Source organism: Gymnodraco acuticeps, unplaced genomic scaffold (genome assembly GCF_902827175.1).
Source record: "Gymnodraco acuticeps unplaced genomic scaffold, fGymAcu1.1, whole genome shotgun sequence".
NCBI lineage: Eukaryota > Metazoa > Chordata > Actinopteri > Perciformes > Bathydraconidae > Gymnodraco > Gymnodraco acuticeps.
The window spans coordinates 841,766-865,369 of NW_022990214.1; the positions used below are offsets into that span (position 1 = coordinate 841,766).

The window sequence follows — 23,604 nt, forward strand, 5'->3', positions numbered from 1 at the left end:
GCTGCTTGCAGAGAAATCCCTCAGATCAAACGTTCAAACCTGAACGCTGTAGGCTACAAAAATGTAGCCGCGGTACCCTCGCGCAGCGAGAAGATGAAAGGAACAGATCCTCTGACGACACCGGCTGATATAGCCGGTGTTACGTGGGTCACAGGTGACTTTGTTGGTATTGGTACTCGAGCTGCGCATGCGCGCGATGGACATATCCATTGCTTAAAGCACCGCCTCTGGCGGTCAGTAGGGACGAAATAGAACTCAAGTTAGATACCGTTATTAATCAGCTGTACATTTTAGTTTGATTGAACTTATTCATTATAATTATTGTACAAAATGGTATCAGAATGCAAACATTAAGATCTGTTCTGTTTAAATTGATTATAGTCTATTATCAATTCAGGTTAAGAAACTAGTGTTGCTTGCATCCTATTTTAAAAAAGGCATACTTTTTATAATCTACTAAAATGCAACAAAAAAGGGTTTGATTCTATTCATTTTGTCTTTTTTATTGCACTTTGGCAGCAGATTCCTGTGTAGCTTCAGATCTGAGTTGTCTTATTAGTAAGCCTCATTTATACTTTTGTAGCAACACTATTTTTATATAATGGCAAAGAAAGGGTTCAGAGTCTTTTCTTTTTTTCCTGTGTCATATGTGGCAGCACTGTTCAATGTTTCTTGAAAACATTACCCACTGTAGTGACGTGTGAATAAACTCCAACTCTGTTTCAACAACACTGTTGTGTAACTTCAGTTAAATACTTGTATGTGTGTAGATTAGAAAGAGGTAAGATAAAGGATCTGCAGTATTTTATGAAGTATTAATCGTACAAAGGTCAGTTTTATTCAAGTAGAAGTGTGTGTTTACCTGGTAGTAGGATGTCAGTAATGGCTACGCCTCTCTATTTGGACTGGTAGATCTCGGCAGACTGGCAACTTTAAAAGTAGCTTTCGGTTCAAAAAAGGTTGGGCACCCCTGGTTTAGGCAATATGATGACCTCCTCTTCTCATGGCAGCACAGATAAACCACACAAAGCTACATCAGTGCAGCAATAACTGCCTAATATAGGTAGCATCAGAGGACAGCGACAGACAAACAGAGACAGGAAGAAGACTAACACAGACAAGAGGGACAGTCAGCAAACCAACACAATCGGACAACAGCCAGACAGTAAGTGTGAGAACTGTTGCCATGCAGCTTTGATCACATTGGTCAGGAATGAGTCCTAAACCTGGAAATGAGTTAGCGTTTTAGCACTTCTGGGTTTCCTAACCTCAAAGTTAATGTTTTTTAAATGAGTTTGGGTTAAAATGCCTGAAAAAAGGTCAGTGATCAACACAAACTTACAAGAGTTTAGCTCTACGACATCAAATACGACAGTAAATGCCTCACTGGTGAACGTCTGAAACGTTCATGTGTCTTAAGATTAGCGTATTTTAACAAGTGGCTAAAGGAGACTAAACGTCATCACGCCAAAACACTAGTCCCAGTTTAGCTTAGCGGTGTGGACATAAAGCCATTTGAACGTCGTGTAGTTTGCTAATAGCATTGCGCTAGCTGTTTACCTCGCCCAATTGCGTACACTTAACGACAAAATAAGTGGTGTGCAATATTCCAAAATCTAATTGAATAATAGAGGGAGCTCTTGCGATGCTAACTTCAGGGTCGGCCTACAAAAACATGGCATCATGCACCAATCTATACAGCTAGCACCACAGGAAAGATGACAGCCAAAAAGAGAAATACAGACAGAGGTCTGAAAGTACATAGAAAGAGAGAGACGGGAAGACAGACAAGCAAGGAAGTGAGCAAAAAAAAAGTATGACTTTGATAGCAGTCCGACTGTAAACATGAGGACTAAAGCCACGCAGTTTCTGGGTCACTTCAGCACTTCTTTCTCAAACAATGCAGGATTCAACACTTCAAACTTGCCATGTTCGTCTTGGAAAAACTCAACCAAATAGCCCTCATTGTATTCCTTTGAGTCATTTTGAAATGTAGAACTTAAGAATGGTCAGTCTGCAAAGCAAAACAAATGTTCCTATGTTGTTCTTCAACAAAGATGTTGGCTATAATATTACAGACCACAGTTAGAGGACCATAATCAAGTCTAGGTCACAAGACTATTATTTCCTGGCTTTTCATTGTGATGGATCGTATGTAGGTTTTGGAAGGAACATGTTTTTTTCTTCCAGCTAATCACAGGCTTGGTGTTGTATCAGACCTTTTGGATGAGCTGAGAGAAAACAGAGAACATCAGCAGCATTAGCAACAGTGGTTTGTTACTCTGTTATACATGCCATCACAACCGGGCTGATGTAACATGAAATGTTCCAGTCTGTGTGTGGCAGCTATGTTAAGCACTGCATATTTCAGACACTGACCTCCACCATAGTCCTTCATTAGAAAGGATTCCCCTGGTGTTTTTCCCTTGGCAAGCTCATTTCACACTGCCGGGACCAAAATACTGAAAAGTTAGGACAGGATGGGCAGACAGAAAACCTCATGAAGCAAACCCAACGATAGTAAATTACTGAAGAATAACTCTACAAACACACATCATTTAAAGGGCTAAGAGCAAGTTTGGTTTTCAACAAAATGATTAATCTTTTTATTTATATGTTTTAACCCCTAACATTTAAGAAGTGTTCTCCCATTGGAGCCTCAACGTTTCAGAATACAAACAACAATACAAACTGTTTGAATTATAGATTAATCTGCTAAATAGTTTATTTTTTTAAGTGTGTTGTTAAGTCTATAAAATGAATATTGAAAACGGCCTGTCATTAGTGCCAAATATCATGCCTTTAAAAAAGGTCTTGTATATGCCTTTTAACAATACCAAAAATATTTTGTTTAATAGTGTGTCGAATCAGAAAAGCAGCAAATCTGGAGAATCTGGAAGCAAAAGTGGCATTGTTCCATGAACATGACTCCATACGTAATAATCCACTTCTTGTTTCAGCTCTAGCTCTGTCAGAAAGACACAGCTATTCAGGTGGAGGCAAAACTGTTGTAAACAACGCAAAAACATTTCCAATTACTGAAGGTCTATCTCATTTTAAAAAGTTCAAAATGAAAAGAAAACATGTTGGTTCCTTTAAAACTCCAGTTCTGCAGTACAGTTGAGCACAAGTCTAAAAAGGGTTTTGCCCACTGGCATTGCGAAGCTGCTGATCAAGCTAATGTAAGCCCCTGAATAAAACAAAAGGCTCTGCTACCATTGGAGAAGCCAACATCTTTCGAATGCATTACATAAGCCCATCTCCTGCTTTGATACCACTGATGTAAAAGCACATCCCCTGGACAGGACACTAGTGGGCTGTGGTGGGCCCATGTCTTTGGTTAAAACCCCCATAAACTTATTTCCAGACATCAGCAACCCACTACTCTTCATCACATTGATGTTTCCCCTTCTCTAAATGAAGGAAACAAAGTCTCTGCGGATTCTTCAGAAGACAAATGTGAAAAACAGTCTGCAGTTTCTGCACAAACGCTACAAGCACCCTGTCCCTGCTCTGTTATTAACATTGGGAAGTATGCTTTTCCCATTTAAACAGAGTAACAGAAACAGGGTATGCCGACTGTTTTTTCTTGTTTTTCTCAAGATGAATGCTCTCTCACAGAGGGGCTCAATCGGCCCATAAAAAAAAAGACTCCACGCTGACAAGCAAACCAACTGCTGTAGACTGCAGGATGCACATTCCTGGTCTGGGAATGATTAAGAATGGAAATTACAAGGTGCTGTGGTTGTTGTCATTGCCCAAGGTGAACACTGAACAGCTTTTGGAGGTCGAAATTAGCCAATTATTAAGCCAACATACATCTCCGCTTCTCACGTTATATTTCATTTAAAATGGGTCATATTATGAAAAACAAACTTTTTCTGTGGAATAGGCCAAACCAGTCAGATATGTGTGGGCTGTTTTGTTAAGAAAACATGGGATTCAACCAAACATTCAAATCTAACTCTACTTCCATGCAAAAGACAGGCACCAAGATGACCTCGAGTTCAACTTGCTGATTCAAAGAGAGGGCAACTAGGCTTATGATTCAACAACACATCTATGGCTTTAACCTCCTCCTCTGATGGAGAGAGAAACAGCTCTCCTCCCCGGGTGTTAATACATTAACAGCCAAACAGCCTTGTGTGACCTTTAAACCAGACACTCAGATGGACTTCCTCTTCTTATGAAACAGGCATCATGGTACCTCACAATTCTTCTGGGAATCACAGCCTGTTTCCCAACATCTCCTCCCCAGCAAAGTCACTTCTGCTATCTGAGACTGAGGTGATCTCTAAAAGATTACGCACCCACTGCGGGCCAAATGCAGCAGCACTACAGAAATGGTATGATTCTCTACCCTACAAAAGGCAGCTCATGCAAATAGCCATGGTGTAAAACGTGCAACAATGAACCATTGGTAGTTCCCTTTGGTACTAAGTGGAAAGATTATTGCATTTGAAACGTTACGTTGACACAAAATCCCAAAACTATTTTGTCCGTCCTCGAAGATAACGTTGTATTTTAAATACATATTTAACTGCAAGGGGCATCGTGGTGACTTCATACCAATTTCCATGCAGTTTACGTTTATTATGCTAATGTTAGCTTACAACAACACGCACATTTTCCCATGTGACCACTTGTTATTAAGAAAAACGTACTTACCCGTGTCTACAGCTCTTTTTGGAAGATGGAATGTTTATTGTTCTTATGAGAAGTGTCGAAGCAGTTCATTCTAGCTACAGACTTTTTAATTTAAACGGTTGTATTGACTATTATACCAACGACAGAAGGTGTCCACTTTCACAGACACTTTCAATCTTCGCGCGGCTGATACCATAAAAGAGTTCCAGCGCTGTAAAACAAAGCTGGACTTTGTAATGTACGCTTATGAATCGCAGAACAACCTTTAAAATGAGTCATGAATCAATGCTTTTGAGACGTTGTATATTAATTGATTCTGAAATGTTAAATTCCCATTACATTTTAGTTTATTTACGAAAGAGATTTAGCGCACCCCTAAAATGGTCCCCATTGTGGTACGGTCGGGTTGAACCTCATTGGTCAGCCTGGGCCATTTACAGATTTTGGAGGACGCTGCGTGCTAGGTACCTTGGCAACCACGTCTTCTCGCGAGAATATAAGCATGAACATAATGCAAAATGACAAAGGTTGAACGTTGAAAAGGCCTTTCCCTTGTGCTTCAGAGGTGCTGCCCTCAGTTGGTTTTATCACTGCATTATCAATTCATTTTAAGTATTATAACCAGCCCTAATAAGAACATTATTCATTTATGTAATTTTAGAAAAAAATAAGCCTACAACATTTCTTATCCTAAAATTAAAAACATCTAAAACTTTCTAGAGCTGATGATATGATGGAAAGTTGTAAGATTACAGCTCTACTGGCATGTTCTGCCTCCTTCATGTTACCCTTTCCAAAAGAGAGGGGGCCAGCGGAGGAGCTTGGGGGTTCAGTTAATGACAAAACAAGCCGGGGGTATGATCTAATGTTTTGGCAACAACTTGTTTTAATTAACTCATTTGCGATGACTTCAGCTCTAAGGAGAGAGGAGTGTGTTTGCTCCTCTTTCTCCACATGCGTGCAGAGGAGGATGCACTTACCACGCTGTTCCCATGAGGACCATCATTGTTTTCCTCTGCACGTAGAATTAAAGAGGGGAGGCTAAATGTCTGGATGAGTGCTGATAAGAGTGAGAGTGATACAAAATGAGTAATACTCGCCTCACATAAAAGCGCAGCCAAGAGCCGTTTGTGAGACAATCATAGCACAATCACATTATAACTGCGGGTGTTTAGTTTCTGTGGATCCAAGAGACAAGTATTCATGCGAGAGGCAGGAGTTTAGTTCAGTTTATGTAAAAAGAACAGTAAAGCATCTGACCCAAAGGAATAAGGGAAAAGAGAGAGAAAGTATTAGCGATTCAGAATCATCTTTCCTTTCCTGGAGCCCAATATACTTTGAATTTAAGTAGTAGTACATCCATTTAAATGTTTGGCAAACAAATCTGTACTCGCGCACCTTGTTAGATGTTTGTACTTGTGAGTTTGGCACATCAACCCAACAAAATGCACACATTTTACAGTTGGTTTACATGGCTCTCTGCGGCCCATCACGGTGCGTAACACTTTAAAGGGAAGATATCTCAGCCCCCTCATTTGGTATGAATGGGACCACTGTGTTGGCACAGTGGGGCTTCTGGTGGAGAAAACACATTATTGTCAGCCAAAATAATATAACCTGTCTCAATGCAAAGCAATGTCAACCACTAAAAACTTTGTGCAGTGTTTTGGTGTCTAAACTGCCTTCAGACTTATGCATCTTCCACAAACAACCAATGAGTGCAATCCAGGAAGGCCTGTTTGAGTAATAGACCCGTGATGTGAAGCATTAGCCGACACAGAACATTGCTCAGTGGCTTGTGAGGAAGGATTTTACAATTCTGGAAAGTAATCACAGTGGCATACATGTTTTTTATGTGCAACAATGGGTAGATTATGAGACGATGGGCCCCTGGGCACAGACATGCAAAGGGGCCCCACAACTTCCTCTACATAAGAGCAAGACACACAGACTCTCGTATAGCCTCTTTTTGTTGTAGTTTTGCTGGTCTTTGTGGTCATTTTGTGGGTGTTTTCCTCCGTTTTTTGAAGTGATTTAGAGTTCGTCCCTGTTTCTTGTGGGGGAAACTTCTGTAGCAATGGAGAGTCAGGACTCAGAGAGGCACGAGGAGAGCTGGAGCTTTGATGGCAAACACTGATGGTTTATTTGGAGCTACGGCCGGAGAATTGACAAGACAGGTGGTGTGTCACGAGTTGACACAGCGGTTGCCAAACCAATTCTGAAGAACTCTTCTGCAGCTCAAGGTTTTAACTAGTTTGGAGTGTAATAATCAACATTCTTTATCAGTGAGACCAAACAATGATGGACCCTGAATCTAACTAGAGCTCTTGTCCATAGGAAAGAATGTGCGCCAGGGAAGCTACGTTCCTGAACAGTAAACGACCTCAAGGCGGCTTGTGCTCTGTCATAGACTGGCAACAACAATGTGCCCAAGTTGCCCCTCCTTAAGAGTGATAGCAGCAATACCCAAGGCCGTAGACCTATGCCGTGGGAAAAGAGACAGTAAAGAGAAAACGATTAACTGGGTCGAAGGTTGAATACCTAAGCAAATTATTCCCTAACATTTCTTAGAGTCTCTTTGTAGTCCTTTAATGCCTCTTTGTGGTAATACTGTTTCTTAGTTGGTATGTGCCTCTTTAAGCAATATGTTGTAGGTGAAACCGTGATACTTTGGACCTTTGGCCTGCCTGTGCCTGCAATAGCAATTTAGTATCTATCCAAGTCTGAAACAATTGCATAATAAATTGTAAAGTCATGGGCAGCTTGACAGAGTTGCATTGCAATCAAACCAATTCAAGCCGGATTCAACTTTTTTTCCAGGAACCCCAAGCCAGCAGAGGCAATGAATAGGGAAGCTGAATTTCTACCCATAGTGCTGTTCTTCCTGGATGATCAGTTTGTTGGATTATTGTTTAGCTGTCATATATCAAAACCAGACAAAAAAACAGAAGCACTGCATTTAATACAATTCTTTTTGGCTGAATGAATGTGGCCACTCACATAAAACCTCCAACAAGTTTTAAATTCGACAGAAACAGATTTCTTATCTTTGACGTTGAGCTGCTTCTGATGTGTACAGGGATGTAACATAACAGGTATGGTTGTAAGATTATGACACACACTCTGAGTCTATTATTTAGCTAAAAAATGTAGCCATACACTCGTACACACAGATTATGTGTAAACAACACTGCTTTTTCTTTGTTTTCTGCATGAAGCTGGCTGCATGTTAATGGTAAAAGAAACTCCCAGCAGTGACAACTAGAGGCATCTTTAGATGTCTGGAAACACAAAACATGTATTCAATCCAAACACCAGACTCAAAAAGAAGTGAAATAGATACAAAGTAGGTAAAGTTGTTGTTGTAAACATATGTAAACATTGTCTGTAAAGCTCCTTACACACCAAGCCAATTTTCGGCGTCGATAGATGTCGGGCCGTCGATGAGCGTTGTGTCGCCCTACTCAGATTGGTGTGTACTGCACCGTCGTGTCTTTTCGGCCGTGCCGAGACCTTCCGCCGCCTTCCGATTCAACATGTTGAATCGGGAGGCCGTCGGCCAAAGAAATCACTCTGATTGGCTGTTCAGCTTAGCGAATCAGTGCATGAGAAGCGAAACGGAAGTGAGGGACCCAAACAAACTATTAAGAAGGTAAATCTGAGATTTCATTTAACTCCAGCTATCGACACAGGTTCGGGAAAGCCCCATGAGCTTCTTGCTGTAGAGTGAAAATGTTTGTTTATATCACGCAGTCTGTTCTTCTTCTCTCGGTGTATCACGCAGTCTGTCTTCCGGTTGTTGCCTCTTTTGAATGACGAATACACACTACTGCCGCCTGCTGGTAAGGAGAGTTATTGCCAATCACGCATGCGCAGTTCGTATGTGCAACTTGGCCGTCGGCTGAAGTCTTTGCGGAGTGTTGTAGTGTGAAACATGGCCAAGACACAGGAGACGTGAGGCGACGAAACGTTGGGACGTGTTCTTTGGTGTCAGTTTGGTGTGTAAAGGCCCTGACACACCAAGCAGTCACGAGAGAACTCGCCGACGCCGACTGTTGCGTCGCCGTGTTCTCCTGTGTCTTGGCCATGTGTCGCACTGGAACACACCGCAAAGACTTCAGCCGAGCACGTACGAACTGCGGATGCGTGAGTGGCAATAACTCTCCTTACCAGCGGTAGTGTGTATTTGTCATTCAAAAGAGGCAACAACCGGAAGACAGAGAATAAGAACAGACTGCGTGATCTAAACAAACAACAAATAGCGTGTGCGTTCCATTTTCACTCTCGACGTGCGTCGGCCATGAAAGGCCAAATAAGGCGTGCCACGGCCGACGGTGCGGGACACACCAAATTGAGTTTGGGCGACAGGACACGCTTCGTCTTCCGACTAGCGAAAACGGCCGATTTCGGCCTGGTGTGTCAGGGCCTTAAGAGGCTTAATGCTAGAGCCGAAGCCTCAGAAATGGCATTTTCATATTTCTGAAGCTGCGACAGCAGCAGGAGTGTAGACTGAAATAAGACATGGCAAAGTGAGTTTTGACTTTTCTTGTCACAAAACAAAAAGCTTTGTGTCTGACTGTGAGAGTCTAGTGTAGGGGCGTGCACTTTCTTCTACCGTAAATACTGTGAGGGTTGGCAGCTCCTAATATATCTGCTTACATAACTGCATAATCTCTTTTATACTGAACAAAAATATAAACGCAACACTTTTGTTTTTGCTCCCATTTTTCATGAGAAACTCAAAGATCTAAAACATTTTTTATATACACAAAATAACCATTTCTCTCAAATATTGTTCAAAAATCTGAAAAAATCTGTGATAGTGAGCACTTCTCCTTTGCCGAGATAATTCATGCCACCTCACAGGTGTGGCATATCAAGATGCTGATTAGACAGCATGATTATTGCACAGGTGTGCCTTAGGCTGGCCACAATAAAAGGCCACTCTGAAACGTGCAGTTTTGCTTTATTTGGGGGGGTCCGAAAACCAGGCAGTATCTGGTGTGAGGGGTAGGGGTAGGGGTAGGGGTAGGGTTAGGGTTCGGGTAATGTTGTGAATCGAGTGGCCTGTGTTCGTCGTCCATTACATACACCTGCCCATACCATAACCCCACCACCACCATGGGCCACTCGATTCACAACATTACCCTAACCCTACCCCTAACCCTACCCCTCACACCAGATACTGCCTGGTTTTCGGACCCCCCCCAGACCCCCCCAAATAAAGCAAAAATGCACCTTTCAGAGTGGCCTTTTATTGTGGCCAGCCTAAGGCACACCTGTGCAATAATCATGCTGTCTAATCAGCATCTTGATATGCCACACCTGTGAGGTGGGATGTATTATCTCGGCAAAGGAGAAGTGCTCACTATCACAGATTCTTTCAGATTTGTGAACAATATTTGAGAGAAATGGTTATTTTGTGTATATAGAAAATGTTTTAGATCTTTGAGTTCATCTCATGAAAAATGGGAGCAAAAACAAAAGTGTTGCGTTTATATTTTTGTTCAGTGTATGTGCTACCTGCGGCATTGGGCATCAAAACACACACCTACACCTTAAAATCACAAACTCTTTGAAGAGCAACTATTCATGAAGTGAAAGCGCTCAGAGCACTTTGCTTATCAATGAATGTTTGGTTTCTTTTGCCAGCAAGCTTGTAATTACATCCATAAAAATATCTGTTTCCCTTCTTATGTAGCATAACACGCTGCCCCACAGAGTAACATATTTTCCACAGCCTTACATTGGATGACAAAGCAGTTAAACAGCGGGCTGACTGTTGTTTACAGCCCCACCTGTGATGGCTCATTGTCCTTTCAATGACTTCCAGTTAAGCAGGAGGAAGCTCATGAGGCTCAGACTGTGACCCTCGGTCGAACCGCCGCACTTCAGAGAGGAGGAAATCATTCAGGGGCCCCTGGAAGACACAACGTCATCCGTCGCTGCGGTTGTTTTTGGTTACAAAGGGTGTAAAATATAGTAAAGCAGGGGGGGAGTACATGAAAAAGCTGTTAGGGTTTTACAGCATCATTATTGCACATGAGTTGTGAATTATACTTTATAAAGATTCCTCAGTAATGATGCTTTGAGAGTGGGATTCAGTATAAATATTACACCTGCACTAACAGAGTATTTGGCAGCATCACACAGACACTCAGTCACTCTCTAATGTTTTAGTGAATCATTTAGCCAACGGTTGACTTCACATTCAGCAGATACAACATTAGCATTCATTTAACAGGTGGGGTCCAATATTCACTCAGCTTTATGCTCTGTTTTTGGTCTCCACCAAGCTGTTCACCAGCTAGTCGCTATACAACATTTCATGCCAATAACAGAATTGCCTATAAGTGACATTGGAGGTTAAAATGTATATATTATAGAGCAGGGGAATGGCAAAATTCAGAGTGAAATGTAAAGTGGTTCAAGTAAAACTTCACAAATGGAAAAAACTTGCAACTTGAATTTGTAATCCAGACTTGGTTATGTCTATTCTTCCACTAGTTTTTGCCCAGTTCGTCCCTAGCTCTCACTGAAATGAGATTGGAATTGAAAAATGATGCATTGTGAGCTCAAACTGGGCAGTTTCCCGTATTTTCTCCAAATATAACCCTTAATACAGCATTATACAATCCATCCATACAGTCGTTTTTGAGATATTGGTTTACTGGCAGGAAAGGCAGATGAAAAAACGCTAAAAGTCTCAGAGCTATTTATAATTCTCTGTGTTTCATCATCGCAAGCAGCACCATTCACATGATAAAAAGCCATGTTATCCATTGGTAATATCACATATAGAGCAGCTCAAAATGTGATGCTAACAACATAAACAAATGTTCTTCAGGAGGCAGAGATTCCTATCATAAAATCTTCGTCCCAGTTCCAGTAAAAAACGTGCTTATATTATTTAAACAAATAAAATATATCACTGTCTGTTTAAAATAAATGAGTATTCTCTAGAATGCACTTCCAATAGAAAAGCAAATGTCAAGTGTCTGCAAACAAAGGGAAGTCATTCAAGTAAACATGGGGTTCCTTTTTTCGCAGAATTGTTTGGGAGGAGGCCAGCATAAACACGACTTCTCCTGAAGTTCCTTGGAAGCAGTTGCGAGTTCACCTGAAAAAAACACAGCATTACATTTTTTTTTTTAACAATGTACCTATACTGTTTAAAAGGTACAAGTTAAAACTTGTATTTGTATTAATAATAATTGCACCACTATTTTAGCATAATAAAAGTTACTTCACCTTTTAAAATATAGAAATAACAGAAAGTCACATTGAAACACACCCCTCCTCAACTGCCTATGTTGTGATTGCACTTTCCTCTCTTTGGGCCAAGTCTCCTAACTCTATTTCACAAAAGTTATCCAGACAATGGACAGGTACTTCCAGAAGAAAAACTAAAACGCATATATATATATATGTATATTTTCTGCCACTATGTATCGGTCATTTTAAGCAAAAACCAAAATTACTGAATGAAGCAGTTTGATGTTTAAAGAGTTTCTCTGTTGCTGTTCGGCTACCGCTAATGTTTGCATAGCTATAGTTTCTCCGATTACCTAAGATCCAGAGTACTAATCACAAAAATTCTTCCCCTAAAATATACAAAACAACCAGGTTTTCAAAGGTGTGTCTTCAAATGTGTGGACACAAGTATATTTATATAAGCTTCTAGTAGACAACAACAACAATGGCCAATTTGGAAAAGTTACATAATAGTGTATATGTTGAAAATAAAGTATGGAGTACAATGTCCATCCGGCTTCTTTTCCGGACACATATCGTTTCCTTCTTGCTATGACCATAGATGTTGATTTGTATTGTTTTTATCCTCTCTCTACATCAGGCATGAGACCGTAAAGCTATTTTTACGCCTTGCTTCCTGCGATTCAGAGTCTGTGATGCTGCTGGAGAAAGGCCTGGCCTGGATTCAGGTGCTCCATCTCCACTGACAGCTCTACTCTCCAAAGTCCTCCGCCTGACTCATCCAACGTTATCCTTCACTTCTCATCAACGTCTCCTTCAAAATACTATTTATGGAAGTGGAATCGAGTTAAAAAATAACACATCAAGTCATGTTGACTTGTTATTGGAATTTACGTGATGAGATTATTTTTGCCTTGTGTGTGAAGAAGTTTTCCTGGAAACAGTTTTTTTATAATTGTATTGTACTGAATGGGGGGTTTGAATACACTACATTAAAAATGTCAACATGAGACAATATTTCACTTCCTCCAAAAAAATAATATAATAAAATAAGGAAATGAACATAACAGCCCCACCTAGTGTCAGCAGAAAGTAATTCAAATAATTATTCCAAAAATATGCAAAAAATATATTTTAAGATCATGTTTAGTCATCTGATTTGTCTCTACATTGCTGTGTTCTTCTAATTAGTGTCTACACTGTACCCAGCTGACTGTACCTATTGAGCCGTGTAGAGCGATGTGGGGACTCCATAGTATGGAGTCAGATTTGGGTCAATATTCTAGCGCGTAAAACAAGCTACTCACGAGCGGAAAATGTGCTTTTACACGCGCATAAAATGACCCTCGCGCGCAGATTAAACCCCCGCGAGCGGCTCTGCGCCCGCGAGAGGCTCTACGCTCGCGAGCGAGAGTATCAGCCTCGCGGAGTCTGTCTACGCGCGCGTGAAAAGTTTCTGGCACTTTGGGGCGGAGCCACTGGACTTTGATTGACAGCTGCCAGGAAACCCGGAGTTGCCAGGTTTGATAAATGCCTGAACTACCAAGAGCCGAGGAGTGACGGCAGCAAAATCAGTTGGACGAGATTGAATGGTAAAGTTGTCCATAAAAAACTATTATACTCGTAAAGTGTACAGCTAATATATATATATATAATAATATATATAATTTTATATAAAACAATATATTTTTGAGTGGGCTGTATCTGTCGAAAATTGCATATATATATATATATATATATATATATATATATATATAAATATAATTGGTTGTAAAAATTGTTTTTTTATTTGCTTGATACAAAAGGACATTCTTTATAACCAATTGCTTTATTATCACGCATTTGTAATATTTGTATGCTAGAACTGTTGTATTATTTTTGAAAAATAAAAAATAAATAGCTCACTTGTCATTCATTTGTATCCTTAATTATCCATCCAACACTGAAAAGGTGGTCCTTGTGAAGAATCTCATCACTATATTCCCTCAGCTGAAAGTCATTTACAACAATAGTTTGCTGAAGATTAAGTTTGTTTTAACCAAGGTATAAGGTTTTTAGGTGTGATTTTATGAATTATCTATTCTGTCAACATTTGATGAATTAGAAAAATATTAATATTTTTAAATGTTAACAATTATTTTCTTAATGACATATTGTGCTAATGAAATCCTTGTAAATAAATGTCCAATGAATGTATTCTTGCATTCGATTTTTTGAATAAAAACCATATCCACCACCTGGTACTTCCAGTAATCGTCATTGACACACAATGTGCAGATATAACACAATCAAATGTTAATTCTGGTTAAAGAAATATAACACAAAATGTGCAGAAATAACAAATGAGTGTGTTCATCTTGGTTACACATTTATGACACACAATGTGTCAAATGTGCACATTGTGTGTTAGGGGCATGTAACACATTTTGTGTGTAAAAATGATTTACACATAAATAAACACAACACTTGTCCCTGAGCACACTCTGTAGGTGTGTTGAAATTCAACACATGTTGTGTCATTTTTTACACATCCCTTCTAAGAGTGTACAGCAGACAGTAGCTAGCAATTTTCGACAGATACAGCCCACTCAAAAATATATTGTTTTATATCAAATTAATTTATATATATATATATATATATATATATATATATATATATATTAGCTTTACACTTTACGAATATAATAGTTTTTTATGGACAACTTTACCATTCAATCTCGTCCAACTGATTTTGCTGCCGTCACTCCTCGGCTCTTGGTAGTTCAGGCATTTATCAAACCTGGCAACTCCGGGTTTCCTGGCAGCTGTCAATCAAAGTCAAGTGGCTCCGCCCCAAAGTGCCAGAAACTTTTCACGCGCGCGTAGACAGACTCCGCGAGGCTGATACTCCCGCGAGCGAGCAAGAGGGCTGTCTCTCTCGCGAGCGAGCGCAGAGCCTCTCGCGGGCGCAGAGCCGCTCGCGGGGGTTTAATCTGCGCGCGAGGGTCATTTTATGCGCGTGTAAAAGCACATTTTCCGCTCGTGAGTAGCTTGTTTTACGCGCTAGAATATTGACCCAAATCTGACTCCATAGTAATCAGCTCACGGCATATAGGTGTAAGCAGGAGTAAAGTGCTATTTTTACGTGGTGTGTGGACTTCACCTCCTCTAGGAGGGTCCTCACCTTCTCTAGTCGATTTTTTTTAAAATATTGAAGTTAAAAGCATCAATCTGGTGCACTTTGAGAGCAAAATGAAGAGACCTATGGATATACTGTATCTCTCAACATACATATGAAACAGAACTGTAAACAGATTTTCTATTTCTTTATAGATATTTTACAAATCACTCCCCTTTTAAAACAAACCGTTTTTGAGACCCACTGAGATAACTAGACTAAAGTTAACTATCTAAACACTGAGAGTCCTTTACTTCACCTGAGCTGAGGTTATCTGAGACTCTCCGTCTGACAGGAGATAGTTCTCCCTCCACCTTGTTGTTGAAAAAGCTCCTTATATCCGTTAGCTTGGATAGCTAGCACCAGATGTTAACCACAACGATCTCCGGTAGATACCCACCGGTGCGCGAGCTCTCTCTCTCTCGCTCGCTTGCGCACGCACACAAAATGGCTCGTGCCACACACACACAGAGCAGAGCTTGAATGAAACACAGAGACCCAGAAGTAAGCTACTTGTACTCACGAGGCCTATTATGTGCAGAATCCCTCTCGCTTTCAGTTGGTTTTGATTGAGTGTCCACATGTGGACGTTTAAGGACTAAAAAACGATCCATTTGTCACTTTGCTGTTAGCAAATAATGTGGGGCTCCAGCTAACAGGAAGTCACTCAAGTGTCACAAAGTAATTTAGCCTATGGGTAGGTCAAAAATCTAATGGGTGCTGGCCATTGGCCTAATCATATCACCTGTGTTGGCTTTATGTTTTTGGTCAAACATTTGTTTGTTTCACATTTGCATTGATGTAATCAATAATTTTTCTGATTTAATTTAATAAAAATAATAATAATTTTTGAAAAAAAAAAAAAAACACATATTTGTTGGGGGTGCTTAGGGGGTGCTTAGGCAATCCTGGGGGGTGCTTCAGCACCCCCTAGCTCCCCCCTGGCGCCGCCCCTGCCTCTCTCTGCTGTCAAAACGAATGGGTACTGTAAAAACTACACTGCGCATGCTCGGAGTCTATTTGTATTCAATGTGTGCGGCAAACAAATAATCACAAGTGGGGCAAAGTGCTGGCAACCCCACCAAAACGTCATCTCATAATTCAGAGCTGATTGGCTGCAAGTATGTGTGCCGCGAAAAGTGTAGTTGTGAAGAGGAGACGAGAGAGAGCAGCGTATAGCGATTCAAATCAGTCAAACGGGAAGAAAAGGAATGAGGTTGACCATAGGCCTATAGGCTATTGCTCTGCTGGATCGATTGATATTGTGAGCTCGGTGATGAGTGTCTGTGTTTTCCTTATTTTTACAGTCTATGTTGTTTTAATGCTGAAGCATTACGGTTGTTGTTGTTATTGTTAAGTATTGCTTTGTGATTGTGCCCTTTACTCCATGTACTAAGGTGCATTACAATATGACATCCCCACGCTGTATACGTAAATGTATGCGCTCAGTGTTGCTCCGTGCTCTTCATTCAAGGCTTCCGACAGTATGTCATTTGACACTCCCCCCCCCCTCTCTCTCTCTATCGGAACCATGGATATCCTACAGCTATTTGTTTACGTGTTTAAAAAAGCACCAGAAGCTTATATATAAACATCTGTTGTTTGTGCCCCACCACTTTTGTACATATAAAAACGACACTGAATAGGCCTACAGTACATTAATTAAAGAAAAACGAAGTTGATGAAAAATGGTCATCAAATAATGTTGCATCCCCACTCATACTTGCGAAACAAACAGAAACCCCCCCACCTTGTGTGTTTATTTTATGTGAGTTGTAAACATTACTTCCATTTTTCTTTTCCTGGATGCTGCTCTGTTTGTGTTTACTTGACACCTCATACATCAACAAGTGAGATCATTAAGATGTATCTCTATTGTTACAGGAATGCTACCTCACTGTGAGTGTTGAGGTGTAACAGTGAGTGAATGATCACTGTAAGGCAACATTAAACCAGTGATTACACAGAGTGGAGAAAATGTCATAAAACTGACGGTAGAACGAGGGAAAACAGTGAGAGAAACACGCTGGGGTGAAGTCTGGATGTCTGCTCTGCCTTGGCGCTGCAGTTAAAACGTGAGTTGCGGACAGAGCGACGTCCCGAGCTGCACACAAGACTTCAGGCAGAGCAAACCACAGCGTGCCTCTGGGTTTTATAATGCTAGTGTACTACAGCTGTGTTACCTCCACTCGCTGGAATGTGAGAAAAACTGAGAATCTGACATATAAAACAGGCAGATAACCACATTCAGGTCTTCCATGAGCTCATAATAAAGTCAACACGTTTCTACACAACCACTAAGACATGAACATGCACACGTGGTGCCTGTTATTTACTGGGTAGAAAAACACATTTTACTTAAGGATATCATTACAACTCAAAAACAAAATAGCAATTATAGCCAGGAACACACATCTCTGTGTCTTCCTTCGATGTGGATGTTCCAGACAAGCTCTCACCTACTTCTTGCTGAATCTAACCATGCAGACAGTTCTGGTTTCAAGAGTTTAATATTTCCACTTCCATTTCCACTCAAATATAATACGGACAAAGGGAATGTTTTTTGCGCTGCTCAAAACACCGGAAGATTTCATTTCGGAAAACAAAAGGCGCTAAAATCTGTCCAGCTCTCACAATCAAGATAAAACTGTTGATTGTTGACAATTATCTCACCCTCAGTTATGTTTGTGGTCTCTCTGCAAAAAGCGTTATCAGCATCAGCAGCAGAGATGTCACCATATCCTCCCCTATTGATTTGTGGACTGCTGTTTGGAGGGCTTTAAATTAGCAATTTCTCCATCGCCTTCTTGTTGCCAGACACAGGCTGGCTGGGCACCATACATTACATTTACATTGCATTGCATTTAGCTGACGCTTTTATCCAAAGCGACTTACAATAAGTGCGTTCGACCAACAAAATACAAACTTGAAGAAAACAGAATCATATAAATTAGGGCTGTCAGTCGATTAAAATATTTAATCGCGATTAATCGCATGATTGTCCATAGTTAATCGCGATTAATTCGCAAATTAATCGCACATTTTTTATCTGTTCTAAATGTACCTTAGAGGAATATTTTTCAAGTTTTTAATACTCTTATCCACATATGAGTGGACAAATATGCTTTATGCTAATGTTTATTATCATTTGAACAATGACAAATATCCTCATGAATATTAAACACAACAACCTCTGAACATTACAAATATTCGCCTCAATTCAACCTGGAACCTCTCTCATACAATAATACAATACAAATGGTGTGCGTGCGCGCGCGTGTGTGTGTGTGTGATGGATCGTTGGAGCTATGTGCAACTCAAGGCATATGCTCGAACGGGAGCTGCCTGGACGCTGCAATCATGTTGCGCACTATCCATGCTGAGTGTGCTGACTTTTCGTACAATGTCCCACTGTCTGGCTTCCTGCATAAAGTCAAGTGCTCGGCGCAGTTGTGGCGAAATGTCGCTCCTCTGTTTTCATTTAAACAGCTCCATATCCGTTAGCGCAGCTAGCTAGCACCAGATGCTAACAACAACAATGCACGTAAGGTCTCTCTCTCGCTCGCTCGGGCCACACATACACACACCCTCCCGGTCCTCCCAACAACCAGTCGGTGCCTGCCGGTGAGCGTGGAAGTGTGGTCTGCCACAAGCGGACGGCAGGAGCGGGGCTGTCAGCATCAGCTTGTAGATGGTATTTTAAACTCGATGCGCTCTGAAACTACGGGGCGGCCGAGGAAAAAAAATACACATTCGTTAATCGCGTTAAAATAATTAGTGGCGTTAATTTTTTTTGCGTTAACGCGTTATTAACGCGTTAACTTGACAGCCCTAATATAAATACATCAGGCTTCATAGAGCAAAAACATTTCAAGTGCTACTCAACTGGCTTTAGATAAGCCAGCCCTTTATTAGTATATAAGTGCTTTGTTAATAGTTCTATCGCTCGAAGTGGAGTTGAAAGAGATGAATTTTCAGTCTGCGCCGGAAGGTGTGTAAGCTATCTGCTGTCCTGATGTCAATGGGGAGCTCATTCCACCATTTTGGAGCCAGGATAGCAAACCCACGTGTTTCTGCTGATGGGAACTTGGGTCCCCTTCGCAGCGAGGGTGCAGCGAGCCGTTTGGTTGATGCAGAGCGGAGTGCACGTGCTGGGGTGTACGGTTTAACCATGTCCTGGATGTAGGAAGGGCCAGATCCATTCGTAGCATGGTACGCAAGTACCATTGTCTTGAAGTGGATTCTAGCAGTTATCGGAAGCCAGTGAAGGCAGCGGAGGAGCGGCGTGGTGTGGGAGAATTTAGGAAGGTTGAAGACCAGGCGAGCACCTGCATTCTGGATGAGCTGCAGAGGTCGGATGGCACATGCAGGTAGACCAGCCAGGAGGGAGTTGCAGTAGTCTAGGCGTGAGATGATGAGAGCCTGGACCAGAACCTGCGTCGCTTTCTGGGTCAGCTGGGGACGCATCCTCCTGATGTTGTAAAGCGTGTATCTGCAGCAGCGGGTTGTAGCAGCGATGTTTGCAGTGAAGGACAGGTTGTTATCTAGGGTCACACCCAGATTCCTTGCAGTCTGAGTCGGGGAAACAACAGAGGTACCAATGTTGATTGTTAGGTCAAGAGTGGGACAATCTTTTCCCAGAAGGAAAAGCAGTTCAGTCTTGTCAAGATTGAGCTTGAGGTGATGATCAGACATCCACTGAGAGATGTCAGCTAGACAAGCAGAGATGCGTGCGACGACCTGGGTCTCTGAGCGGGGAAAGGACAGAATTAATTGGGTGTCGTCAGCGTAGCAGTGGTATGAAAAACCATGCGGGCTAATGACTGATCCGAACGAGTTTGTGTACAAGGAGAAGAGGAGGGGACCAAGAACAGAGCCCTGAGGGACCCCTGTAGTTAATTGACAAGGGTCGGACTCGGACCCTCTCCAAGTAACCCTGTAGGTGCGGTCTTTGAGGTATGAGGTGAGGAGGGAAAGTGCAGAGCCTGAAATTCCAAGTTCTTGGAGAGTGCGAAGGAGGATCTGATGGTTCACCGTGTCGAATGCAGCAGACAGGTCCAAAAGGATGATGACAGAGGAGAGGGAGGCTGCTTTAGCAGTGTGCAGTTCCTCAGTGACAGTAAGGAGGGCAGTTTCTGTGGAGTGACCTGCCTTGAAACCAGACTGGTGCGGATCCAGAAGGTTGTTCTGATGGAGATAGCAGGAGAGTTGTTTAAAGACAGCGCGTTCAAGTGTTTTAGACAGGAACGGGAGGAGAGAGACAGGCCTGTAGTTTATAACATCAGACGGCTTGAGAGTGGGTTTCTTTAGGAGAGGGTTTACTCTTGCCTCCTTGAGACTGTTTGGAAAGTGACCAGAAGTTAGAGAAGTGTTGATGAAATGGGTGAGAAACGGTAGAATATCAGGAGCGATAGTCTGAAGGAGGTTTGAAGGGATAGGGTCCAGAGGACAGGTGGTAGGGTGGGCAGAGGTAATGAGGGTAAGAACCTCACTTGGAGAGAGAGGGGAAAAGGAGGTCAGTGTGTGGGTGAAAGGAGGGTCTGGTGACCCAGCGGTGAGTAGAGGTGAGTCAGAAAAAGAGGAGCGAATATCATCAACCTTTTTTTCAAAGTGGTTAACAAAGTCACTTGACAGAAGTGAGGAGGGGTAAGGGGCTTTGGGAGGGTCCAGGAGGGAGGAGAAGATGGAAAATAGTTTTTTGGGATTGGAATAGGAAGATTGGATCTTATCTTGAAAGAAAGTGCTTTTTGCCTGAGAGATCGAAGCAGAGAAAGAGGAGAGGAGAGCCTGATAGGTTAGGAGGTCGTCACGGTCTTTTGATTTCCACCATTTCCGCTCTGCTGCCCGAAGGACGGTTCTATTAGCACGCAGTGCATCATTTAGCCAGGGAGGAGGAGACTGACGAGCCTGCCGAGATGTGAGAGGACAGAGAGAGTCCAGAGAGGATGAGAGAGTAGAGAGGAGAGAGGAGAGTTTCTGCAGCAGAGTTTGGAGGTAGTAGTTGGAACGAGTCCGAGGAAGGGAGGGCTGAGAGCACCAATGAGGTAGAGGGGGAGAGGGAACGAATGTTACGGCGGACAGGTGCAGGATGAGAAGAGATTAATTTGTTATGTTTGGAAAGGGGTAGAGAGAATGAAATGAAGAAGTGATCGGATGTGTGGAGCGGGTTTACAGAGAGGTTAGAAGTAGTACAGTTCCTTGAGAATATGAGATCAAGGACATTGCCAGCTTTATGAGTTGGTGGGGACGGAGACAGTGAGAAAGCAAAGGCGGTTAACAGAGATGTTAGTTCGTCTATCTTCCCTGTCTGGAGGTTGAAGTCTCCGAGAAGTACAGCGGGAGGGCCAGTTTCAGGGATGTGTGAGAGGAGATGATCTAATTCCTCCAAGAAGTCCCCCAAGGCGCCTGGTGGACGGTAGAGAACAACAATGGTTAATTGTATAGGATGGGTTACTGTGACGGCATGGAATTCAAAGGTGGAAGGAGTGAAGTTAGGTAACTTGAAGAGGGAAAAGCTCCATTTGGGTGAGAGCAGGAGACCAGTGCCACCTCCTCTGCCAGTGGGTCTGGGTGTATGGGAGAAGGAATATGCTGTGGACAGAGCTGCTGGGGTGGATGTGTTGGATGGAGTAATCCACGTCTCAGTGAGAGCAAGGAAATCCAGAGACTGCAGGGAAGCGTAGCCATACGCACCGCTAGCTAATGCTACAGTAGTGCTGTAATACAAATTGGGATGCTAATTTTGATTAGCGAAACACACGCTTAAAACAAAATGTACTTTGAGGAAAAGTTATTTAGGCTTTCAGTAGGCTCAACTAGGGATGCATATCGTTGACTTTTTTACGATACCGATACCACTGAACGATACCGATACTCAACCGATACATATCGTGATACTTTGAAAATGTATCATCCCACAATTACTCCCATGAAGCGCTTTACGATATAGTTAACATGTCAAATGAATATTAAATTCAATTGTGGGACTTCTTGGACCTTTTAGTATTGAACAAACAATGAAAAATACATAAAAAATATGAAGAAAACCGATTATGGAATATCTTTTATAACACCCGCCATCAGGTGTGCCGCGTGAATAGCACATCTTGTCAATGTAAACAGACCGTTATAGCACCGTTATAATTAATGTTAAACCTGAGATTCGACTAGAGAACAAATACATAATAGAATAATGGTAATGAGATCTCGGCATTGCACAAACAAACAAATCTCATCTTTAAAATCAACATTTACCTTCACTGGTGAGAGAAAACAAATCCCATCACAGTTCATTTGTGGGACTTTTACCTTTCTAGTATTGAACAAACAATGAAAAATACATAAAATATGAAGAAAAACGATTATGCAATCTAATTTATAACACCCCGCCATCACAGGCCACGGACTCACTTTTAAAATGTATTTTAAAAAAAAAAAAGTATCGAAACCGGATCTGATTTCGGTACGGTATACCGTAACCACCAGTAACCGGTAATACCGGATACCGGTATGCATCCCTAGTCTCAACCAAACGCTGGACAGCGCCACCATGGTAATTGTGTCTTGTCCCTTATCAAGGTAGCCCAGTCCTAGGAATACCCTATCATCTATTTTACTGTCATTTACACAAACATAATGATGAATTGAAAAACACTTTGACCTAGCGATTGAAACTATGAACATATGCTTACTGAGGTAAATTAGTAATTTTTCATAGCCTTCTGTACAAATCAGACTTGGCTCAAGTGCATTAGTAATGCAGCATTTGACAGAATTAAGCTTTTCTAATCATGCATTATGCTAGCATTATTATTATTCCCACTTATGTGTTTCTCTCTTTAGTAAACAAGATGTCAAGCTGTAACACTAAAACAAAGCATGAAATAAACACATCTTAACCCTGTAGAGAAGCATAATCAGTATAAAGGGAAACAGGCTTCAAACTGTGCAGCTGATTATGTAAACAATTAGTCTCCATGTATGGGCTAATGTTTACAATATGTTGAGTTCATGCATCAATCAATCAATGTTTATTTATATAGCCCAATATCACAAATGTTACATTTGTCTCAGTGGTCTTCACAGTGTGTACAGAATATCAGTATGACAATACGACACCCTCTGTCCTTAGACCCTCACATCGTACAAGGAAAAACTTCCGGAGAAAACCCACAGTTTAAAGGGAAAAATGGGAGAAACCTCAGGGAGAGCATCAGAGGAGGGATCCCTCTCCCAGGACGGACAGATGTGCAATAGATGCCGTGTGTAAATTGAAAAGATAATACATTTGCAACATAGGTAGTCCAAATGTTTGGAAATGCATGTGTGTATAATAGGAAGATGAATCCACGAGGATATCAGCGCTCGCGATCCAGGACACAGGACCGCAGGATCATCCATGACTCCGGATCCCGGCATATATAGACACCAAAAAGAAAGACATTTGGGGAAGCTGGGTTAATCGGAACATGAGAGTACACAGGTAAAGACAGAGAGAAGGAAGAAGTAAGATGTCCCCCGAAAAACTAAGCCTATATCAGCAAAACTATGGGCTGAATCTAATCAGCCCTAACTATAAGCTTTAT

At 41.6% G+C, this 23,604-nt stretch overlaps 2 protein-coding genes across 4 annotated transcripts in view; one reads left to right on the top strand and one right to left on the bottom strand.

Moving 5' to 3' along the window:
• wu:fa11c10 (protein FAM110B) overlaps positions 1-4,822 on the bottom strand; it is a 60,858-nt gene extending 56,036 nt beyond the window's left edge. For all 3 annotated transcript variants that reach the window (XM_034218513.1, XM_034218511.1, XM_034218512.1), the window contains exon 1: positions 4,669-4,822. The gene's annotated coding sequence lies outside the window, so the exon portion shown is untranslated. The remainder of the gene's footprint in view (positions 1-4,668) is intronic.
• Positions 1-23,604, top strand: part of LOC117547702 (SCAN domain-containing protein 3-like) — a 38,449-nt gene that overhangs the window by 9,617 nt on the left and 5,228 nt on the right. The window lies entirely within an intron of this gene.